Raw genomic sequence first — 23172 nt, forward strand, 5'->3', positions numbered from 1 at the left:
TCCTACATGAGGAATAAGTGCACAGTGACTCCTGTTGTTGACTTTACAAATTGACACTCCTGTTTATGGCATCAGTAATCTCCCTATGATCCAGTCATGAGTTTCCAAGGCTATGGAAGCCTTTTGAGTTCACCGACTCTTATCTTGTTTAGACAAGGTCATAGTCAAAGTGGAGGTTCTCTCCTCCCTTCAGAGAAAGGTACCTCCTTCTTTGAAGAATCTGGAACACATCATGCTGAGTGAAATAAGCCAGTCCCAAAGGGACAAATACCATATGTTCTCCCTGATCGGTGACAACTGACTGGACACCAAAAAGGAAACCTGTTGAAGTGAAATGGACACTATGAGAAACGGTGACTTGATCAGCATAGCCCTGACTGTTAATGAACAACTTAATACATTATCCCTCTTAGTAGTTTTTTTGTCTGTTCTACTTAATATGACTGGTTTAATTCTGTAATTAATACACCGTTATTCTTAAGTGTTGAAATTTAACTGAAATGTGATCCCTGTTAAACATAAGAGTAGGAATAAGAGAGGGAAGAGATGTACAATTTGGGACATGCTCAAGCTGACTTGTCCCAAATGGTAGAGTTAGAAACATACCAGGGGACTCCAATTTAATCCCATCAAGGTGGCATGTACCAATGCTATCTCACTATTCCAAGTGATCAATTTCAGTTCACAATTGATCATAATGAAAGGACTAAGAGTCAAAGGAAGCACATAAACAAGTCTAGTACCTGCTAATACTAACTGATAGAATAAATAAAGGGGAGAGTGATCCAACATGGGAAGCGAGATACTCAGCAGACTCATAGAATGGTGGATGTCCTAAACAGCACTCTGGCCTCAGAATCAGCCCTAAAGGCATTCCGATCTGGCTGAAAAGCCCATGAGAGTATTTCAGGCATGGAAAGCCAAGACACTCTGGCAAAAAAAAAAAAACCCTAAATGAAAGATCTCTGTGAGTGAGATCCCAGTGGAAAGAACAGGTCTTCAAAGAAGGAGGAACCTTTCTCTAAAATGATATTCTTATGACCTTCCTGAGAAAATTTATACATATCTTCAGATATTTATTTCATAGGCATACCCTTATATTTGTTATCTTGAATTTAAGATATTAAGATTCCTTTGTCATGTAAGCTTATTAAGCTTATTGAGAATACTGGAGTTTTTCCTTAAGGCCATCTCATGCAATATACCTCAAATTTTTAAAGGAGGGGGAAGGAGGATACATTTAGGGACTTAAATTCAGATTGCAAATAATAAAGAATTAATGATTTTTAAAGCAGTGTAGCATTCATTCTACAGTAGGGTTAAACCATGAACAAAAATGGTCAGTTTGGCTAATAACAAGTTCTACTGATCAGTCACTAATTGGTTGGCGTGTGTGTGGCGGGGGGGGGTAAGTATGTGTGGGTTTTCTCCCATGAATCCTTTTTTAATCCTGTGGCTTTTTCACTTAAACTAGCCTAAACCTGTAATTTTCTTACATCCAAGAATACAATCACCAAAGGGTGGTTTAAATACTTTGATATATATAGCTAGTTCTGATAACTTAATGCAGCCTAATAGAGTTGGACATCCTCATTGAACCTGGAGGGCATTCTATCAGTCTACAACTATCAACATAGTACACCAGGGTATCTTTGTTCCACCTCTTGGCATAATGCTAATCAAAAGGCTTGAGTTTTACCCATTACTTTCCAAGTGTTTTCTTGTGTTTTCTTGTGTTTGGCTATTGTAAAGAGTGTGTTGTCCTAAACTTGGTCTGCTTTCTATGTAATTATGGTAGAGAAGCCATTGGCATTCTTTGTACATTTTGTCCTGATCTGATGTTCTTGTAATGCAGAAGAGGCTATCTTGCCCTCCCTCTTCTATTTCAGCCATTTTGTAAACCCCATAATTACGAAGCAATTGCCTGAGAAAATAACGTATAAAGATAGAATAGTATAGACTGACCATGGTTGTTTACAATTTTTATGTAGGTTATTTATAATATATTTCTAAACCACTTGGCAGATAAATTCACAACACTTAATGTTCATATTTTGAGTAAAGGAAGCTAAAACTGTCTGCTTTTTGTACTACATGCAGTAACAAAAGGTTAAGTTTTGTTCTCCACTAAAATATTGTTCTACCTCTCAGAAAAGATCTTGCATGTTCTGTAGTTTTGTTTTAAACCAGTCATTTCATAGGCACTATCTCAAGTAAAAACAGGTGATTTACCTGTTGACTGTAGTGTACCAACAAAGTCCCTCTTGCAATTATAGTTCATTGACAACACCTGAGTATCCCAAGTAATTGCCAACTTTCTGAACCCTTTTGGGCATAAAAATAAATAATAGGTAGATGCAGAAGGTGAAAGCTGCAAACAATTAGGCCCTTTATTCATTGATTATTTTTCCCCACAGATAATGGATTTTTAAATCCATTTTTTAAAATTCTATTGTTTTAGAATCCATTTTTTAAAAATCTATTTGATTTTTTTCCCTAGCACTTCAACTGAGCTACTGTTTTCTTCCATGCAATATCGTATACTCAATTTGTGTATAGTAGAAGCTGGAAAGAGTGCCCTCATAAATAAATAAGCAATTGTAGTGTTTTGCATGCAAAATTTAAAAAAATTTAAATTGTCCTGATTCTATTTTGTAAATGGAGAAACGATCATCTTTCTAAGCAGTAATGGAGCAAGACTAGTGCTTTGTGCATTTTGATTTATTTGAGTTCATTTTTTTCATAACATCATACTTTTGACACAATTGGGTCTTTCATGAGTATCCTAGTTCCTGTACATCTGAATGCTAAATAATACTGTGTTAAAGTTTTGTGGTGCAAGAAAAAATGGAATGAACTTGAATTGTGCTACAGAAAAATAAAATTTGTTTTGGAAAATCAGTATTGCATAGATAATGATATAGATTTACCACAACTTGAAATAAGAAGTTTCTTAAAAGTATCCCTTTCATAAACTTAGCTAAAAGTATCCTAAACAAAATATTAATAAATGAAATCACATATAAAACATAAAAAAATCAATAGCAAGCAATATATAATAAAAAATGCAAGAGTGGTTAAGATTCCTTACAAGTCACCCAGGCAGGTAAAAAACTACAAGAAGAAAATCACATGTTCCCTTTGGTCACATGTTTAAAAGCATTTCATAAAGTTCAGCATGCAATTAAAAAAAATTGAGAAAAGAGTAACAAACAAAACACAACAACAATGCAGTGAGTTTTGTAATCTAGTCAACAGAGAAAGGAACCTACAACAAACACAGCTAATACAGAGTCATTTAAATCTTTTTCCTTGAGAGAAAACCTAGACATCAGCCAGCCCAGCGATGGGAGAGGGTGCCATGATTGGTTGGCGCTGGAGTGGCGGGCCATGGAGGGCCCTGGCGAGTCTGGGTTTCAATCCAGGGCTGGACTTTTTCCTTCCATGTTTCAAGGCTGTGAGGGGCTGCGAAGGGTGGGGATTTGGCTCGGTGGAAACCTCAACTTGGTTCTAAGAGCTGTGAGTTTGAGAAGGGATGACTAGAAGTGAGCTTGGGCTGACCAGAAGTGAGGCCTCGTTGGGAAAGAGTGGGTCCCCTGAGGGAGGGGATTTTGCAGCAGAAGGGGGCGGGGGGAAAGGTGGAAGATGACGTGGGAGCACCAGGCTTGCTGTGGGTAGCTGCTGATGCTCTGAGAGAAAAGCGACAAGCAGCTGCTGGGAGCTCAGGGATAGCCCTCGGGGAGGGAACGTGGGAGTTCAGTGTGGGATAGTTGAGTAGGGGAGGCCTCAGGCTCCAGAGAGCTGGCCAGGGGGTATTCTTGGCAGTCAGAGCATCCGAGAGGGAGGAGCCAAGGGTATGGGCAATTTGTTGTGCCAGTTTGGCTCAAGGTGGGCTCTGCACTGGGAGCGCTCAGTTTGGAGTTTCCTCGCTGTCTTGGCACAATTACTAGAACCACACTCCATGCCTTTGTACAAGAAACGGTGTCTCCTGAGGTGCGGAGGGAGCCAGGATGCCCTGGGCTCTGAAGATGCCTCTGGCCAATGAGGTGATGGAATCCAGACTGGTGCAGGACTTTGATGCTAGCCTGTCCGGGATGGGCCAGGAACTGGGTGCTGGAGCCTATAGCATGGGTGATGTCCTTGCATTGCCCATTGTTAAGCAAAAAGAGTAAGTTTGCCTCCTGATAATGAGAATAAAATCCTACCTTTCCAGTATGTGCTTTGTGCTGCCACCTCACCTGCAGTGAAACTCCATGATGAAACCCTGACATATCTCAGTCAAGGACAGTCTTATAAAATTCGAATGGTATACAACAGAAAGATTAGAGAACTTGCAGAAATTAATGGCAAATTGGTTAAGAGTAAATTTCGTGTAGTGGTCCATGACAGAAGGCTACAGTACATTGAACATCAGCAGCTGGCGGGCTGAAGGTGGAACCGACCTGGAGACATATTTCTTGACATAGATATCTCAATGTCTGTAGGTATAATCAAGCTTGAACTAATCCAAACCAGCTAAATACAGTAGAGTTCCTGTGGGACCATGCAAAGAGGACATCTGTTGTACATGCTCAAGGCTAACTGAACTGTCCAATCAGGAGCAGTGGCATAAATGCTACATAATCACGCACGATCTTGACGCCATAATCGTTGTTCAGTTCTGTGGCAGAGAGAGGTCTGAGGAGGGGGCTATACTGCTGGGAGGTTCGTCCCCTGTTTTCCGAGGGTCTTTCCCCACAGGATTCCACACCCCTCAGAAGCCGTGAGAAAGTAAGTGTAGGGCAGGAGCGCAGAGATGAGGAAGGTGGTGAGGGCTCTGGAGTCTGTGGCCCCATCTCACTGCTGGCCCAGCACTACCCTCAGCCCCTCTGTCCACAGTGTCAGGGCTGGGCTGGCACCCAGACTCCAGGAGTCCTGTGCCTTCCTGGCAGGAACTTGTTGGCCCAGGAGTCTGGGGGGAATCTCTTGGCAGCTGTGTGGTGGCCGCCTCACGACTTCCCTGATAGTGCAGTGGGGACCAGGTGGTTGCTAGGGAGAATCCAGGCTGTGTGATGGGGTTCATACAGGTGAGGGGCTGTCATTTATGGAGTCCTCAGCTCCTCTTTTCTTCCCAGGGTGACCTGACTCTCCAAGTTTCTTGAAGATGTTGGAAGCAGAGTCTCAGCCTTGGACCTTGACCTCTCAACATAGCTCTTTCTGGGGTCTGACCTCACTCTATGTTGCTGACATAAGTGTCATAGAGTATGGAAATTAAAATCAAAACAGGGTATTGGGCTCAAGGTTTTTGTCCAAGTGTTAGAGGGCAGGAGACCACTGTAATTTGGTACGTGGATGTCATCTTAGACCTTACACATTATCTTGACAGGTGATCATCTGTCTTTGAACTCTCAAAATAGAAATATTAGCTAGTCACATTTATGAGTGCTTTAAAAATTATTTCTGTTCCCTGATAACCTTCCCAATCCCAAAGATACAAATCTAGATTCCTAAATTATTTTTTATTTATAATTTAATGTAGGGTACATTTTCAAGAATATGTGAGTATAATTGACATACAAAATTTTATATTCCCATGTTCTGTGACCTGTTGTTTTGATATGTGAGGGGATTTTTAAAAGATTATGGAAAATTCATGTTATCTTGTAATCCTATTTTTCACAAACTTCTTTGGCATTTATATCCTATTTTAAACCTTTTTGTGTCTCCTTGTACATATACATTATTTAATGATAGGACAATCAACTTAACAAATCATTGAGAATATATGTTTATAGAAGAATACTTAAGAGCTTAACAAATCATGAGCCTCTAATACTGTATTTATATTCTATATACTGCACTGTGTATTAGGTCTCAAGGAGTTAATTTATCTCTTAACTGCAAGTATGTGTCATTAAACTACCATCTTATTTCCTTCATTCTCAGCCCCTGGTAACCACTATTCTGTTTTGTACTTCAGTTTGATGTTCTTAGATTCCTCATGTAAGTGAGAATGTGTAGTATTTATCTTTCTGTGCCTTACTTCAAGCATTCTGATGTCCACATTCATACATTTGGATCCATGTTATGACAAAATAGCATATTTTTCAGTATTGAATGTGATTCATGGTGTGTGTGTATATGTTTTCTGTCTTCATCTGTTAACAGTGTGGCTATTTCCATATCTTATTCTTGTCTTCTGAATAATGTTCACATGAACAAATGTATCTTTTTTTTTAAGATTTTATTTATTTAGTTGAGAGATAGAGTTACAGTGAGAAAGAGAGAATAAAAGAAAAAGAAAGCTCTTCCCTTCATTGGTTCACCCCCAAATGGCCTGTATGGCCAGAGCTGCATGGATACAAAGCCAGGAGCCAGATGCTTCCTCCCGGTCTCCCATGCAGGTGTAGGGGCCCAAGCACTTGGGCCATCCTCCTATGGTTTCCCAGGCCATAGTAGAGAGCTGGATTGGAAGAGGAGCAGCCGGGACCAGACTGGGACCTATATGGGATGCTGACACCACAGATGGAGGATTAACCCACTTTGCCATGGCGCCAACCCCCAGGTTATCTTTTAGATAGTGATTCTAGTTCCCTTGGATGTATATCCAGTAGTGGGAAAGCTTTGTTTTTTGCTAGTTCCATTTTTAATTTTGTTTGAGATACCACTATAGTGTTTTCCATTTTACATTCCCACAAACAATTTTATATATTTCCTTTCCTCCACATCTGGTTCAACACTTGTTATCGTTTATACTTTTGTATAATAGCTATTTTTACATATGTGAGGTCACAACCCTTGTGGTCTTGATTAGCAATGCTGAGCCTCCAGGAAGTAAAATAGTGGATGAGAGTATTATCTTTCCCTCTCTGTCTGTTTCTCTGTGTGTCTGCTTTTTCAAACTAATTAATTAAGAAATATGTAAAAACTACTTGGAGTAATTGGTAAAATCAGATTTAGATTTTAGGAGCGAGTTCCTAGTGTTACATAGAATGTTGGGGGTGACTATAGTCCACAGTAATCTGTTCTATATTTTATGAGCAAATAGAAAAAAGATGTTCCAAGGCTCTGATAATGAAGTGTAATGTCTATGTAGGGAAAATTGTTTATCCTGATTCATTAGTACACATTGGATACAAAGCCATTAAATTAAAATTTCACTCTGTAGGCCATATATGTGTATAATTATTGTCAAGAATAACTCCAAACAGCATCTTACTTGGTGTATAAGGTTAAGGGGTGTTAAAACATTTAAGTTAGTTTCACGTTTAATATTATGGTCTTCAGAGCAGCTTATTAAGACTGTGAATCTGGAAATAACAGAATTGGAATTTCGTCATGCTAAGTGGAGTGATTAGGAGGGAGTGTTTACCTTAAGTTGATGCTAAATACGTCTTTTAAATTGTTTCACATAAGAAAAATGAAGTATTTCTTTAAGTGTATTTGGAATTACTTTGAATTAGGCAATATCAAATAAGAAATATGGAATTAAATGTTAAGTTAACTTTGGTGCAAAAATTTCTTAAATAAATGCATAGTTGTTTTATACTAAACATTATCCATTCAATGGTAAAGGCCCCTTGTGTTTAGGTTATTATATATTTTTGAACCAAATTGAGCAAAATATGTGCAACCTTGGCATATTTGTTTGTCTTTAGTTTCTTCTGTGAATCCCAAAGTCAGGAATCTCTGTGCCTAGTCATACTGTTTTAAGTGATTGTTCCATGCTTGTCATATTTTTGGAGTTCCATAATCATAAGCACAGTCTAATATAAATGCAATTTCATTAATCCCCAAATTATTCTTCTTATTTACTGTAACTCCTATCCATCATTAACCCCAGACTGCCATTAATCTGAACTCTGGCTCCAGAGATTGGCCATTTCTTTTTTGGATACATTACAATGTGTGGGCTTTTGCTTCTGATTCTTCTCTTCTTTAAAAAAAATTATTTTGTAACTACTTCCCAGGAATTATATCCGATAGAAAACAAGAAATAACACGAAATATTATACATGAATATGCACATCTATGTTAAGGACATATGTAATGTATTATAGATTACATAATGAGATAATATATGTAATATAAATAGCCTACATTGGTTGGAATATTTCATACATATATTATAGGTATACCTCAGAACTTTAAGGGAATTGTTAATGATGCCATATCATAAAGTTGGAAGATAGTCTAATAGCCAATAAATAAATTAATAAATTATCATATATTTACAATGTAGTATGAATCCATTTTCAAAATGAGGATAGATACATATTATACTGATTATTACACCATTACAGTATATTTAAATCCTTTGGTTTGATGACATATCTTAAAAAAATTAGTTATAATATTTGAGATATCTGTTGATGTACAAAGAAAAGCCCCATGCTACTCTGGCTTTCTGATCAGTTTCTAAAAAATGACTAATCATGAGATTTTTGGGTTTTGCTCCCAGTGCATTAATGCTCAAATGATAGACATTTAAATTATTTGACTATTGTTGAGGGATTGCATACAATTTTATATACTCTGTAAACATTTCTGAATGATAGATAAAACCTATTAAAACATATCAAAGGATCTTTGATCCTCTAAGCTTAGTGCTGGCAAACTTTTTTGTAAAGAGCCAGAAAGTAATACTTTATGATTTATGAACCATAATATCTCTGTTGTTGCCTAAAATATGTATAGGCTGTAAGTAAATAGATGTGGATGTATTCCAACAAAACTGAATTTACAAAAATAGCAAGGAGCTGGATTTGGCCCACAAGAACTGCTAATGCAGTGAATCTTCCTGTTCAGAATACCGCGCATGCATGTCACTACTCATTTTAAAGACAACAATGTGTACCACACCACATTTTTCAAGAGGGAGCTCAAATAAAGCTTCAAAGCCTTACATATATAATAAGATTACTTTCTACATTTTCCTTTGTTAAACAATTCAAAATTTAATATGATTAAGAAATTTTACCTTTGACTAGGATAGAATTAGATGATGTTTACCAAGCCTTTGAGATTTTTCAATCTTTCTCTGGTATTAGAAGTCTAAACAAAATGATAACTGGTACACATAGTACATATTTGGGAATTGTCAGGAGGACCTAACTTTAGAAACGTATCATTTAGTGCCTTGGTCTGCCTTTTAGTGCTACATATTCATTTCACAGTTTAAAAACTGTGAAGTGTTGCAAATTTAATTTATAATTATTATTTAAGGATTAGAAAACACAGATAAAGGAAAATTAGATCATGTATGATTGTCACTCAGGAAAAATACCAGTGAGAGTACTGCCTTTCCTCACTGTCATAAATATTTTTTCCCTTTACTCCTTAATGCATTCCAGTAATTTCCAATTCCAGGATCCCATCAAAGCTTGTTCTCTCCAAGTTAATACTTATTTCTATAAAATTAGAAGTCATTTCTTCAATGTCATTTTATGTAACCTGTCAGTAGTATTGTTCTGAACAGAAAACTCTTCTCCAAAATAGCTTCCTCATTTGTTTTCCAAACATCTTTCTGTCTAGGGAGTGATTTTATTTCACTTGTCAAATATTAGTTGGTTGCCAATATGTGAGTTCATGTCTGCGGTTTCTCTTCTGTCTCATTGGTCAACATGTCTATTTTTCTTCCAGTACCAGGCTGTTTTAATTATAACTGCCCTCTATTGTGCCTTGAAATCTGGTATTGTGATGCCTCAAGCTTCATTTTTATTTAAGATTGCATTAAGTATTTAGGGTCTTCTATTTTTCCATATGAATTTTAGGCTCATTTTTTTCTATAATTGTGAAGAATGTCCTTAGTGTCTTGATAGGGATTGTTTGAATCAATTACTCGGAGTAGAATGGACATTTTGATGATATTAATTTTTCCAATCTATGAACATGGGATATTTTCCGAATTTTCTGTCATTTATTTCTTTCTCTTTTTAATAAAAGATTGTGTTTATTTATTTGGGAGGTAGATTTACAGTGAGAGGGAGAGACAGAGAAAGTCTTCCATCCACTGCTTCACTCCCCAATTGGCCACAAAGGCCAGAGCTGTGCTAATCCAAAGCCAGGAACCAGGGGCTTCTTCCAGGTCTTCCACATGGGTACAGGGGCCCAAGGACTTGGGCCAACTTCCATTTCTTTCCCAGGAAATAGCAGAGAGCTTAATTGGAAGAGGAGCAGCTGGGACTTGAACCATCAGCCATATGGGATGCCAACGCCTCAGGCCAGGGCATTAACCCACTGCACCACAGCACCGGCCCCTCTAATAGTTTTTATTGGAGTCTTCCAATTTCTCTATGTAAAAGGTCATATCAACTGCAAACTGGGGTAATTGTGCTTCTTTCATTCCAATTCATATCACTTTGATTTGTTTTTCTTACCTAATGTCTCTGGCTAAAACTTCCAGAAGTATATTGAAAATAATGGTGAAAATGGTCATCACTGGCTCCAGATTTGGTGGAATTCCTCCCAACTTATCCCCATTCAAAATGATACTGCCTGTGGTTTAGTCATATAGTGCTTTGATTGTGTCATGATAGGTTTCTTCTCTGCAATTTTTAAAGGTTTTTGTCATGAAAAGATGTGATATTTTATCAAATGTTTCTCTGCATATTGAGATAATCATATGCCTTTATCTTTCATTTTGTTGATTTTAAATAACACATTTATTGATTTGTGTATGTTGAACCACCACTGCATCCCTCAAATAAATTCCACTTTGGGTAGATGATCTTGTTAATGTATTGCTAGATTCCATTTGATACTATTTTATTGAGAATTCTTGCATCTTGTCCACTAGGGATATTAGTGTATAGTTCTTTTTGCATCTCTCTGCTTTTGTAATCAAGGAAATGCTGGTCTCAAAGAATGAGTTTGGATTGATTCTATCCTTTTCAATTGTTTTGAATAATATAAGAATGGTGATCAGTTCTTCCTTTAAAGTTTGGTAGAATTTAGTCTCTTCAGGGCTGGCAGTGTGGCATAGATGGTTAAGCCTCTACTTGCAGTTTCTGCATCCCATATAGGTACTGGTTCAAGCCCCAGCTGCGCCACTTCCAATCCACCTTTGTGCTAATGTACCTTGGGCACTTGCACCCATGTGGAAGACCCAGAAGAACCTCCAGGCTCCTGGCTTTGGTTTGTCCCAGCCTCAGTCACTGCAGCCAAACCATTTGGGGGAGAGAACCAGTAGATCAATATTCTCTCTCTCTCTCTCTCTCTCCCCCCCCAATCTCCTTTTCTTTTTCTCTCTGTATCTTTGCCTTTTAAATAAATAAATAATATTTTAAAAATGAATTTAGTCTCTTCTACAATAGTATTTGGAAAGTTGGATTTCACATGCTGAAGTTTGAGACCGGTTTGACCCAACTCATGATGGATCAAGCATCTAAACCTAATAACCTCAAACCATCACAATTACTAGAGAGAAACATAGAGGAAAATCTACAATATATGGCCTAGGCAAAGAATTCTTGGGTAAGATCCCAGAAACATGGGTAATAAAACAAACACAGATAGACAAATGTGATTACATGAAGTGAGAAGTTGCTGTGCAAAAAATGAAATAATTAACAAAGTGAAGAGATAATTAACCAAATGAAGAGGTAATCAACAGAATGGGAAAAAATATTTGCAAAATACGCATCCAATAAAGGATTAATATCCAGAATATATAAGGAGCTCAAGAAATTTAATAACAAAACACACTCCAGTTAAAAAATGGACAAATGGCATGAATGAGAATTTTTCAAAGGATGAAATAAAAATGGCCAATAGACAGATGACAAAAAATTCAGAATCACTAGTCATCAGGGAAATGCAAATAAAAATCACAATGAGGTGTGTGACCTCTCTCCAGTTAGCATGGCTTTCATCCAAAAATCAAAAATGACAAATGCTGGCCTTAATCATAAATATTCTGAAATAAGCATAAAACTATCACTCATTTATCTAGTTTTCTATTGCCTTTCTAGTGTATTCATCATAGTCTGTTTCTTTTGTTTTTTTTTCTCATTTCCCCCTTTTTAAACATAGAATCGTTCTAGAGTGCAATCTTTGATATTCTTTCTAATGACTTTTACTAGCTTGTATGTACTGATGATTTCCAAATTTGTATCTCTAGCCCAGGAACCCTCCTTCATTTCAGATTAGTATATCACACTGCCTACTTGATATCTCTCTTTGGATATCTATTACACAATAGATTTAAATCCTAACAAGTCCAAAATGGTACTAATGTTATTCTTTCTCATACCTGCCCCTTATATAGTCTTCCTACTTAAAACCCTTAAAAGTAAAAATCTACTTTTAAAAACTTACATTTTAAAATTAGTTTTAAAAGTAAAATCTACTATACATATTACAATCTATCTTCTGGCCAGAATTCCTGGATTTGAATTGAGAGTCTGCTGCTGGTGGGCCGTATGAGTTTAGGCAAATCATTTGGCCTTCTTGTACTTAGTTACTTCCTTTACAAGATGCGTAATGTTACCTACCTCACAGAACTGTGAGGATTAACCATGGTTTAACACAGGAGCAATGCTTAATACAACAGTTTGTAATTGTGTATTATGTACTATGTATTATGTATTATGTATTATGTATAATCATCAATACTAAAGGTTTCTCTCATAGTGACACCTTCCAAAATAGATTTTAGTGACACAGAATCTTGAAAATAGCAATGACAATCAAACTTGGTTTATTTATTCCTACATATAATAAAAGTGATATTGTCTTTTTTCTTTTGCTTTGTTAGAAAGTTTCACATAAAGTTACTTATAATTAGTAGTAGTGCATTTTTCTTGTTCCTACATGTTGCTCTTGAAGTTAACCCCACTTGGAGAGTATTACTGTACATTAAATCGCTAAGTGGAGCACTTAGGAGGTAGTGCTTTATCTTAAATTGATGCTAAATACAACTTTTAAATTATTTCAATAAGAAAAATGAAATATTTCTTTAAGTGTATATGGAATTACTTATGTGGAATTACATATGTGAAATTACAATATATGGAATTCCAGGACCTGCTGTTCCAGCTGGAGGCGGGCCACACCATCAAGGCCAACACTCTTTTGCAGCAACTCTCTGGCCTCCAATTCCATGGAGTCTTTTCTGAAGGTGGTGGGGTGTGGTATCTGCATGGCGTGCTGGGCCCCATCCTTGACCGGGTGTTTGAAGAGAAGTACATGGAGCTGAACCCCAGCAAGGTGGAAGTTAAGGACATAGGGTGCTCCTGGCTGCACCACCCGCAGAACAAGGCTGAGGTGCTGGAGCAGGGTGCACAGACGCTGCGGGCCCACCTGAGGGCGCTGCTGAGTACACGCTGTCTCTTGGTTCGCGCATGCCCCGCCTTGGTCAGCGGCACCTTCCGCCCGCTCTTCCAGCGCATGCGCGAGCGCGTCCCCAGTGCCCAGCATGAGACCCTGAGAACCTGCGGCTCTTCGCCATCACCAGCTTCTTCTGTGTGCGCTGCTTCTCTCTGGCCATTATGTCGTCCAAGCTCTTCCCCCTGCGGGAGCGGCACGCGGACGCCCGAACCAGTTTCACCCTGCTCCCGCTGGCCCAGGCCATTCAGAACGCGGGCAACATGGACACGATGGCACCCAGGGCCAAGGAGGTGTGCATGGAGCCTCTGCAGCCCACAGTGCGCCAGGCATGGCGCCGCTGAAGGACTTCATCACCAAGCTCACAGACATTGAGGAAGAGGAGGAGCTGCACCTGCAGCCATCTCTGAGCCGCTCTTCATCCACAGGACCAAGGGCGAGGGTCCCCTGGCTGCCTCCTTCAAGAAGCTCTGCTTCTCCCTCACCGCTGAGGCCTTCAGCCACGCCCAGATGCCTGGCTCCAGGAACAGCACCCTCATCAAGCTGGCACACATCCAGGAGGCCGAAAAGGTGGAGGAGAAGAGCTTTGGCAGCTTCCCTGTCATGTGGGTCATCTACACGGAGGACACTGGCCTGCCCCAGACTGCCCACCTTCAGTGCAAGTGTGTGAATAAGCTGAGCCAGTGGCTGTCAGCGCTGCGGAAGTGAGCACCAACAACCCGGCCTGCTGGGCTCCTACCACCCCAGCGTCTTTCACGGGCACAAGCGGGGCTGTTGCCACCAGAGGGACAAGTCAGCTAGGGGCTGTGACAGGACGTCGTGGCGGGGGACCCTGTGGGAGTGGAGTGGCCCTCTGGACCACGACCTGGAGGCCCAGCTCCTCTTCCGGCACCTGCGTGCCTTGGAGCCTGCACCATGGAAGAAGTGTCAGGAGCTGTCTGCAATATCCAATAAGAAATATGGAATTAAATGTTAATTTTGGTGCAAAATTTTTTAAATGATAGTTTTTTCTTTTTTTTTTTTTGACAGGCAGAGTGGACAGTGAGAGAGAGAGACAGAGAAAGGTCTTCCTTTGCCGTTGGTTCACCCTCCAATGGCCGCCGCGGCCAGCGCGCTGATCCGATGGCAGGAGCCAGGAGCCAGGTGCTTTTCCTGGTCTCCCATGGGGTGCAGGGCCCAAGCACCTGGGCCATCCTCCGCTGCACTCCCTGGCCACAGCAGAGAGCTGACCTGGAAGAGGGGCAACCAGGACAGAATCCGGCGCCCCAACCGGGACTAGAACCCGGTGTGCTGGCGCCGCTAGGCGGAGGATTAGCCTAGTGAGCCGCGGCGCCAGCCCATAAATGATAGTTTTTTCAAACTAAACATTGTCCATTGAATGGTAAGGATGCCTTGTGTTTATGGTATTAAATATTTTTGAACCAAAATGAGCAGAGTATGTGAAACCTTGTCATATTTGTTTGTCTTCAGTTTCCTCTATGAAGCCCAAAGTCAGGAGCCTTTCTGCCCAGCCACGATGTTTCAAGTGAGTATTTCATGCTTTGTCAGATTTTTGGAGTTCTATGATCATAAGCACAGTCTAATGCATTTTCATTAATCACCAAATTCTTCATTTTGTTTACAATGATTCCTCATCCACCAGTAGCCCCAGACAGGCATTAATCTAAACTCTGTCTCCAGAGATTGGCCATTCTTTTGGATATGCTACAGTGTGTGGGGTTTTGCTTCTGATTTCCTCTCTTTCTTAAAATATTTTGACTTTGATTATTTTTGTGGTCTTTTGTTTCTTAATTGATGTGTATTGCCAAATAGTATGCCATTATAAAAGATGTGCTGCACACTTTTTCTTACACATTAGTATTTGGGTTGCTTTCATATTTGGCTTTTATGAATATTGCTGCAGTGAGCCTTTATTGGTATGTGGATTTTGTGTCTTTTAGTGGTATACCTGGGAGATAAACTACTAAGGCAATAAACAGTCCCATGTAGAACATGCCAAATTACTGTCCATAGTGGCTGCACTGGAAGTTTATGAGGGTTCCATGCTCTTCATGTCCCTGGCATTTATCTATGGCTGAATCAGTCATTTTACTCTATAGGAATTGATGTATTTCCCAAGATTTGATTGCATTTCTAATGACTAATAATAATAGTATTTTTGCTGTATTAAAATGTCTTACTGAAATCACTGTTTTGTTTTAAAAATTGTGTGTTATATTTTTCTTTTGTAGTATAAAATCCAATTTTTAAAATTTCTTAGTAATATTTTCACTTTGATGCTATATTGAATGCTAATGCTAATTGTATTTTCATTATGTTCATTGCTACTGTACAGAAATATGATTAATGCTTATATCTTTATTTTATATTCTGAACATCACTGAGTTTTACTTTGGGATTTTAGTGAATACCTCAGAATGTCTTTTGCTTGCGAATATGTCTTAGATGTTACAAGCCATGTTTGCTCTTTTGTATGCAATCTGGAGTTTTTTTCTTTTGTGTGTGTGATTTCTTTAGCACAATGTTCCATTACACTGTTGAACAGAAGTGTTAAAATACTTATGCCTATTTCTGTGTTGCTGCGTGTAGCATATCTTAAAGCATCTTTTGTATGGCTGGAGGAGCAGTGACAAACTCTTTCAATTTCTGTTTGCTAAGGAAGTTCTTTATTTCACTTTCATTCATAAATAAGAGCTTTGCAGAGTATAGTATTCTGGGTTGACAATTTTTTTCACTTAAGACTTGGAATACATCTTGCCATTCTCTCTAGCCTTTAGGGTTTCTGATGAGAAGTCTAATATAAGTCTAATTGGAGATCCTCCGAAAGTAAACTTGTGTTTCTTTGGTGCACATTTTACAATCTTTATGTTTTACTGTGGAGAGTTTAACTACAATGTGTCACGGTACAGATCTTTTCTAGTCATACCCATTAGGAGTTCTGTGTGCTTCCTGTACTTGGACATCCCTTCCTTTCTCCAAATTAGGGAAGTTTTCTGTAATTATTTCACTTAATAGGCCTTCTAATCCATTTTCTCTCTTTTCATGCCTTCAGAAATCTGTAAAGCCTGTATGTTGAGTCATTTGATAGTATCACAAAATCTCTGACACTATTTTAAGCTTTCTAATTTCTTCTTCTTGGGATTTTTTTTTTAGAGAAGTATGTTAAATTTCCAGAGATTTGTGTCTAACTCATATTTTTCTTCTGCTTCATCAAGTCTATTCTTAAGGCTTTCCACTGTATTATTTATTTGTTAAAATGAATTCTTCATATTCAATATTTCATTTTGATTTCAAATTGAAATCTCAATTTCACAGGGAAACTTTTTTCTCATGTACAGATTTCTTTTTTTTTAAGATTTATTTATTAATTTAAAAGTCAAAGTTACAGAGAAGCAACGTCAAAGAGAGAGAGAGAGAGAGAGAAAGAGAAGTCTTCAATCTGGGGCTCACTCCCCAGTTGGCCACAAGGGCTGGAGCTGCGTTGATCCAAAGCAAGGAATCAGGATTCTGCTCCACGTCCGCACATGGGGGACATGGTCTTGCAGTGGACATGCAGGGGCCCAAGGTCTGGGCCAGCTTCCACTGATATGCCAGGCCACAAGAGAGAGCTGGGTCAGAAGTGGAGCAGCCAGGACCCCTTCCAGAGCCCATATGGAATGCCAGCACTGCAGGCAGTGGCAACATCTGCTATGCCATGGCACCTTCCTCTTATGGATTTCTTTAGTTCATGGATTTGTTTTTTATGACTTATAATTCTATGACCAATTTTTTGAATTCCATTTCTGGCATTTCTTCAATCTCTTCTTCACATTTATTATTGAAGAGTTTTGTTCTTTTGGGTTGTCATGTTGTCTTCCATATTCTTGTTTCTTGAACTGTTTCATTTATTATTAGGCATTTGTGGTGATACTTGTTTTTGTTTTTTTTTCCTCTGTGATGTCCTTTATCTTTGAACTCTGCTTCTTTGGCTTAGGAGAGTGCCTGTTCTTTCAATGAATACCCAGAGGTGAATGCTGGGTGTGGTCAGGGAGTTCTGCACAGTGCTTCAAGGTTAACAGAGTGTCCAGGATGACACAAAAGTTGGATGTGGTAAATCTCTTTTTTTTTTTATCAGAGGGGAGATTTGTTCTGTTCTCTTGGCATATTCTTGTGCTCACCTCCTCTCCTCAGTGGAGACCAGCGCCTGTGCAGGAGCCCCAGTGGGTATAATTTTCATCCTTGCCACCACAAGAACAGCACAAAGAATCTATGCAGTCCTCCCTGTGAACATGAATTCTACAGCAGTGACCCTCACCAGGAACTCAGGTAGCCCTGAGCATGTGGAGCCACCCACAGTGATTTGCCAAAGGTCCTGACACACCCTGCACCCTCTCACACAGCCACTGTGTTTCCATAGTCCTGGCACCCTAGCATCACACAGTCATGAGCATCCAGCCCCCTGTCAATGCTCCCATCCAGACTCAGGTGTCTCCTGCTTCAGCTGGTTACTTGGGCACACAGACATGTGCTGGTGCAGCTGTTACATGTCCAAAACGGTGCCCACCTTCTCTCAGCCAGTTACATGATGCCATTGCTGGATGACTGGGGAGAGAGAAATGTGCACCCTTTTTTTTGTTCTAAGTTGGCAGGTGCACTGTACCCCCCCCCACCCAGTGCTACAAACTGGGCCCATGCCAGGCTCTTCCTACAGCTTTATCACCAGTGACTTGGGCTGTTGCAGTCTGGTCTCACCTCATTGCAGAGCTGGTGCAGAGGCCTTTGGCTACTGGGGTCCTGAGCTCTGCACATCATCACCCTCCACATTATGTCCACAGTGGCCCCCAATTTGCATGGAGTTTCCTCTGCTGTTTTCTCCCTAACCCTTCCCTGAGATTGCACACTATCCATTTTTTAAACTATCCTCTCTTAGGCTAGAGTAGTAAGCTTCCTCCCATGCTGCCATCTTGAATCCTCCCTTTGATTTTCTTTTTGAGTTATTGTGGGTATTTGGATCCTTTTATAGTCCATATGAATTTCTCTATAGTTTTTAAATTTTTCTGCTAAAAGTAACTACTGGGATGTTATAAAGAATCATTTGAATTTATAGATCACTTAGAATCTTATTGAATTCACATATATAGTTTATAATTCATGAAAACACTAAAAATTTCTACATATTTTTGATCATTAATACTTTCCATAATCCTTAGTAAGTATCAGTGTTTAGATATGCTATTTCCTTGATTTACTTCATTTCTAAGTACTTTATTCCTTTTAATACTATTGAAATTCCAATTTTTTTCATTTCCCTTTAATTTATTTTTATATTAAAAATTTTTATTTATTTTTATATTAAAAATGTTTTTTATATAAAGTGAGCAAATTTCATGTGCTTCATAAGTATGGGTTTAGAAGCAAAGTGATATTATGATGTTTAAAAATATTTTTAAATCAATATTTAAAACCACAAATCACTCAACAGAGAACGTGTCACATGCCACTTTAGTATGGCTGGAGGAGTGGTGACAAACACAATTTCTGTTTGTTATAGAAATTCTTTATTTACCTTCAATCATAAATGAGAACTTTGCAGAGTATAGTATTCTGTGTTGACAATTTTTTTTTTTTTTTTTTTTTTTTTTTTTTTTTTTTTTTTTTGCTTAAGACTTGGATTACATCTTACCATTCTCTCCTAGCCTTTTAGGGTTCCTGATGAGAAGTCTAATATGAGCCTGATTGGAGAGCTTCTGAAAGTAAACTGGCATTCCTCTGGTGCACATTTTACAATCTTTTCTTTATGATTTACTTTGGAGAATTTAACTACAATGTGTTCTGGTGAAGATCTTTTCTGCTCATATCCATTATGAGATTTCTGTGCTTCCTCTATTTGGACATTCCTTCATTTCTCCAAATTAGGGAAGTTTTCTGAAATTATTTAACTAAATTGTCCCTCTAATCCAATCTCTTTCACACCTTCAGAAATTCATAAAGCCTGTATGTTGGGTCATTTGATAGTATCACATAAGTCTCTGATACTCTTATTTTCTAATTTCTTCTTTGTCTTCTTTTTTTGTTTTAGTCTGACTGTAAAATTTGTTTTCTAACTCGAATATTCTTTCTTCTGCCTCATTGAGTCTATTCATAAGGATTCCCACTGTCCTTTTCACTTGTTCAATTGAACTTTTCGTACCCAGTATTTCATTTTGATTTCAATTTAAAATCTCAATTTCATGGGGAAACATTTCCTGCTTCTCATGCATGGATTTCTTTAGTTCATGAATTTTATATTACTTAGAATCCTATGATCAATTTTTTGAATTCCATTTCTGGAATTTCTTCAATCACTTCTTCACATTCTATTATTGAAGAGTTTTGTTCTTTTGGGATTGTCATGTTGTCTTCCATATTCTTGTTTCTTGAATTGTTTCATTTACTATTGGGCATTTGTAGTGATACTTGTTGTTTTTTATTTCCTCTGTGATGTCCTTTATCTTTGAACTCTGCTTCTTTGGCTTAGGTGAGTGTTCTTTCATTGAATACCCAGAGGTGAATGCTGGGTGCAGTCAGGGAGTTCTGCACAGTGCTTCAAGGTTAACAGAGTGTCCAGGATTCTGGTAGAATGAGAAGGCCATGCCAAGGTGGCCACTGGCGAGTGTCAGTTACTCAGGAATGGCTTTGAAACCACCTGGCAATGGAGCCTGCCTGGCAACAGGCTGTGATTGGTTGGGGCATAGACCGCCCCTTGACCAGATTGGCTGGACTTGGCTATATAAGATGTTGTTCCAACTGTAATAAACGAGTCTGCGGGCTGCTCACCTCAAGCCTGCTTTCACCCAACTCCTGGGGTCTGTGTGGTGGCTCCGTGCCTCTTGCCCCCACCATGCTGCTCCTCTCAGAAATGAATCCACTGCAACATTGTTGAAAAATCAATGGTAAATCTTTTTTTTATGAGAGGGGTGATTTGTTCTGTTCTCTTGGCATATTCTCATGCTCACCTCCTCTCCTCAGTGGAGACCAGTGCCTGTGCAGGAGCCCCAGTGGGTATAATTTTCATCCTTGCCACCACAAGAACAGCACAAAGAATCTATGCAGTCCTCCCTGTGAACATGGATTCTACAGCAATGACCCTCACCAGGAAATCAGGTAGCCCTGAGCATGTAGAGCCACCCACACTGATTGCCCAAAGTCCCAACCGCACCCTGTACCCACCCAAACAGCCACAGTGTTTTTTTTGTAATTTTTAAACATTTTTATTTATTTATTTGAAAGTCAGTTACACAGAGAGAGGAGAGGCAGAGAGAGAGAGAGAAAGGTCTTCCATCCAACTGGCTACAGTGGCTGGAGCTACACCGATCTGAAGCCAGGAACAAAGAGCTTCTTCCAGGTATTCCATGTGGGTGCAAGGGCCCAAGGACTTGGACCATCTTCTATGGCTTTCCTAGGCCATAACAGAGAGCTGGATTGGAAGTAGAGCAGCCGGGACTTGAATCGGCACCCAAACGGGATGCCTGTGTTTCTGGCCAGGGCGTTAACCTGCTGTGCCCCAGCACTAGCCCTAGCCACAGTGTTTTCACAGTCCTGACACCCCAGCATCACACAGTCATGATAATTCAGCACCCTGTCAATTCTCCCATTCAGACTCAGGCATCAGACTCAGTTTCATTCATATATATTACACTTTTGTTCTGTGTATATTAGTTACCATAAATCAGGGACAACAGGGTATTTGTCTTTTAGGGCCTGGTGTATTTCATTAAGCATAATGTTTTCCAGTTCCAGCTATGTTGTAAAAGACAGGATTTCATTCTCTTTTATGGCTGAGTATTATTCCATAGTGTATATATGCAACATTTTCCTTATCCAATTATCAGTTTATTGACATCTTGGTTGATTCCACATCTTAGCTATTGTGAATTGAGCTGCAATAAACATGGGGATAGAGATAACATTTCCATATGCTGATTTCACTTCCTTTGGTTAAATTCCCAGGAGTGGTGTGTCTGGGTAATGTGGTAGGTAAATTGTCAGATTTCTGAGAAATCTCCATACTGCCTCCTTAAATAGTGGTTGTACTAGTTTACATTCCCATCAACAGTGTATAGGGTACCTTTTACTCCATATCCTTGCCAAAATAGATTGATTGCTTTAATTTTGGTTTATAGATTTTTTTTTGACAGGTGGAGTTAGACAGAGAGAGAGACAGAGGAAGGTCTTCTTTCTGTTGGTTCACTTCCCAGATGGCTGCTACGGCTGGCATGCTGCTCCAATCCAAAGCCAGGAGCCAGGTGCTTCTTCCTGGTCTCCCATGTGGGTGCAGGGGCCCAGGCACCTGGGCCATCCTCCACTGTCTTCCCAGGCCACAGCAGAGAGCTGAACTGGAAGAGGAGCAACCGGGACAGAACCAGTGCCCCAACTGGGACTAGAACCCGGGGTGCCAGTGCCACAGGCTGAGGATTAGCCTAGTGAGCTGCAGTGCTGGCCTACAGATGTTCTAAATGGGATGAAGTGACAGCCTATTGTGTTTATTTTTTAAAGTTTTATTTATTTATTTGAAAGAGTTACATAGAAGGAGAGACAGAGGCAGAGAGAGAATCTTCCAGCTACTTGTTCACTCCCCAAATAGCTACAATGGTCAAGGCTTGGCTAGGAGCTTCACGTGGACCACCCGCATGGTACATAGGTGAGAGGACTTGGGTTATCTTCTGTTACTTTCCCAGTTGCATTAGCAGGGAGCTGGCTCAGAAGTTTAGCTTCTAGGACTCAAACTGGCACCCACAGGGATGCTGATAGTGCAGACAGTATCTTTACATTCTATACCACAGCACCAACCCCTCATTGTGGTTTTTATTTGCATTTATCTGATGACTAGTGATCCTCAGCATTTTTCCATTGTTGGCCATTTGAATTCCATCCTATTAAAAATGCTTTTTCATGTTCTATGTGCATTTCTTAACTAGATTGTTTGTTTTTGTTGTTGTTGAGTTTCATCAGCTCTTAATAAATTTTAGATATTATTCCTTTATTGCATAATTCACATTTTTTCCATTCTGTTGATTGCTTTTTCATTTGGTTAAGAGTTTCTTTTGTAGTTCAGAAATTTTTTAGCTTAGTACAATTCATTTGCCTATTTTTTGCTTTTGTTGCCTGTGCTTCTGCGGTCTTTTCCAAGAAGTTTTTGGCTATGCCAATGCATTACAGAGTTTCACCCACATTTCCCTCTATTAATTTGATGGTATCATGTCATAGATCTTATATCTATTTTGAGTTGATCATTATATAAGGTGTAAATAGGGATGTTGTTTCATAACTTTGTATACATGGATCCAATTTTCTCAGCTCCATTTTTGAAGATATTGCCCTTTCTCTGGGGGTTGATTTTAGCTTCTTTATGAAAGATTAGTTGGTTGTGTATGTATGTAGGTTAGTTTCTGGGGTTTCTATTCTGTTCCATTGGTCTACATGTCTATTTTGTACCTGTACCAGACTTTTTTTGATTATAACTGTTCTATAAATGTGTTTTTGAAATCCGATACTGTATTTCAGGCATGGAAAGCCAAGACACTCTGGCAAAAAGATATCTGTGAGTGAGAACCCAGTGGAAAGAACAGGTCTTCAAAGAAGGAGGTACCTTTCTCTGAAGGGAGGAGAGAACCTCCACTTTGACCATGACCTTGTCTAAACAAGATAAGAGTCGGAGAACTCAGATGGCTTCCATAGAACTCATGACTGGAGCATAGGGAGATTACTGATGCCATAGACAGGAGTGTCAATTTGTAAAGTCAACAACAGGAGTCACTGTGCACTTACTCCTCATGTAGGATCTCTGTCCTTAATGTGCTGTACATTGAGATTTAATGCTATAACGAGTACTCAAACAACATATTTCAC

General features: G+C 39.3%; 1 pseudogene; it reads left to right on the forward strand.

Annotated features, from left to right (window-relative positions):
• The first annotated feature begins 12990 nt into the window (after nucleotides 1–12990).
• LOC127488522 (ras GTPase-activating protein 4 pseudogene) lies at nucleotides 12991–14281 on the forward strand (annotated as a pseudogene).
• Nucleotides 14282–23172: the final 8891 nt, after the last annotated feature.

The sequence above is a fragment of the Oryctolagus cuniculus genome, chromosome 13, assembly GCF_051225735.1.
Source record: "Oryctolagus cuniculus isolate XC-2025 breed Fujian yellow rabbit chromosome 13, ASM5122573v1, whole genome shotgun sequence".
Lineage (NCBI taxonomy): Eukaryota > Metazoa > Chordata > Mammalia > Lagomorpha > Leporidae > Oryctolagus > Oryctolagus cuniculus.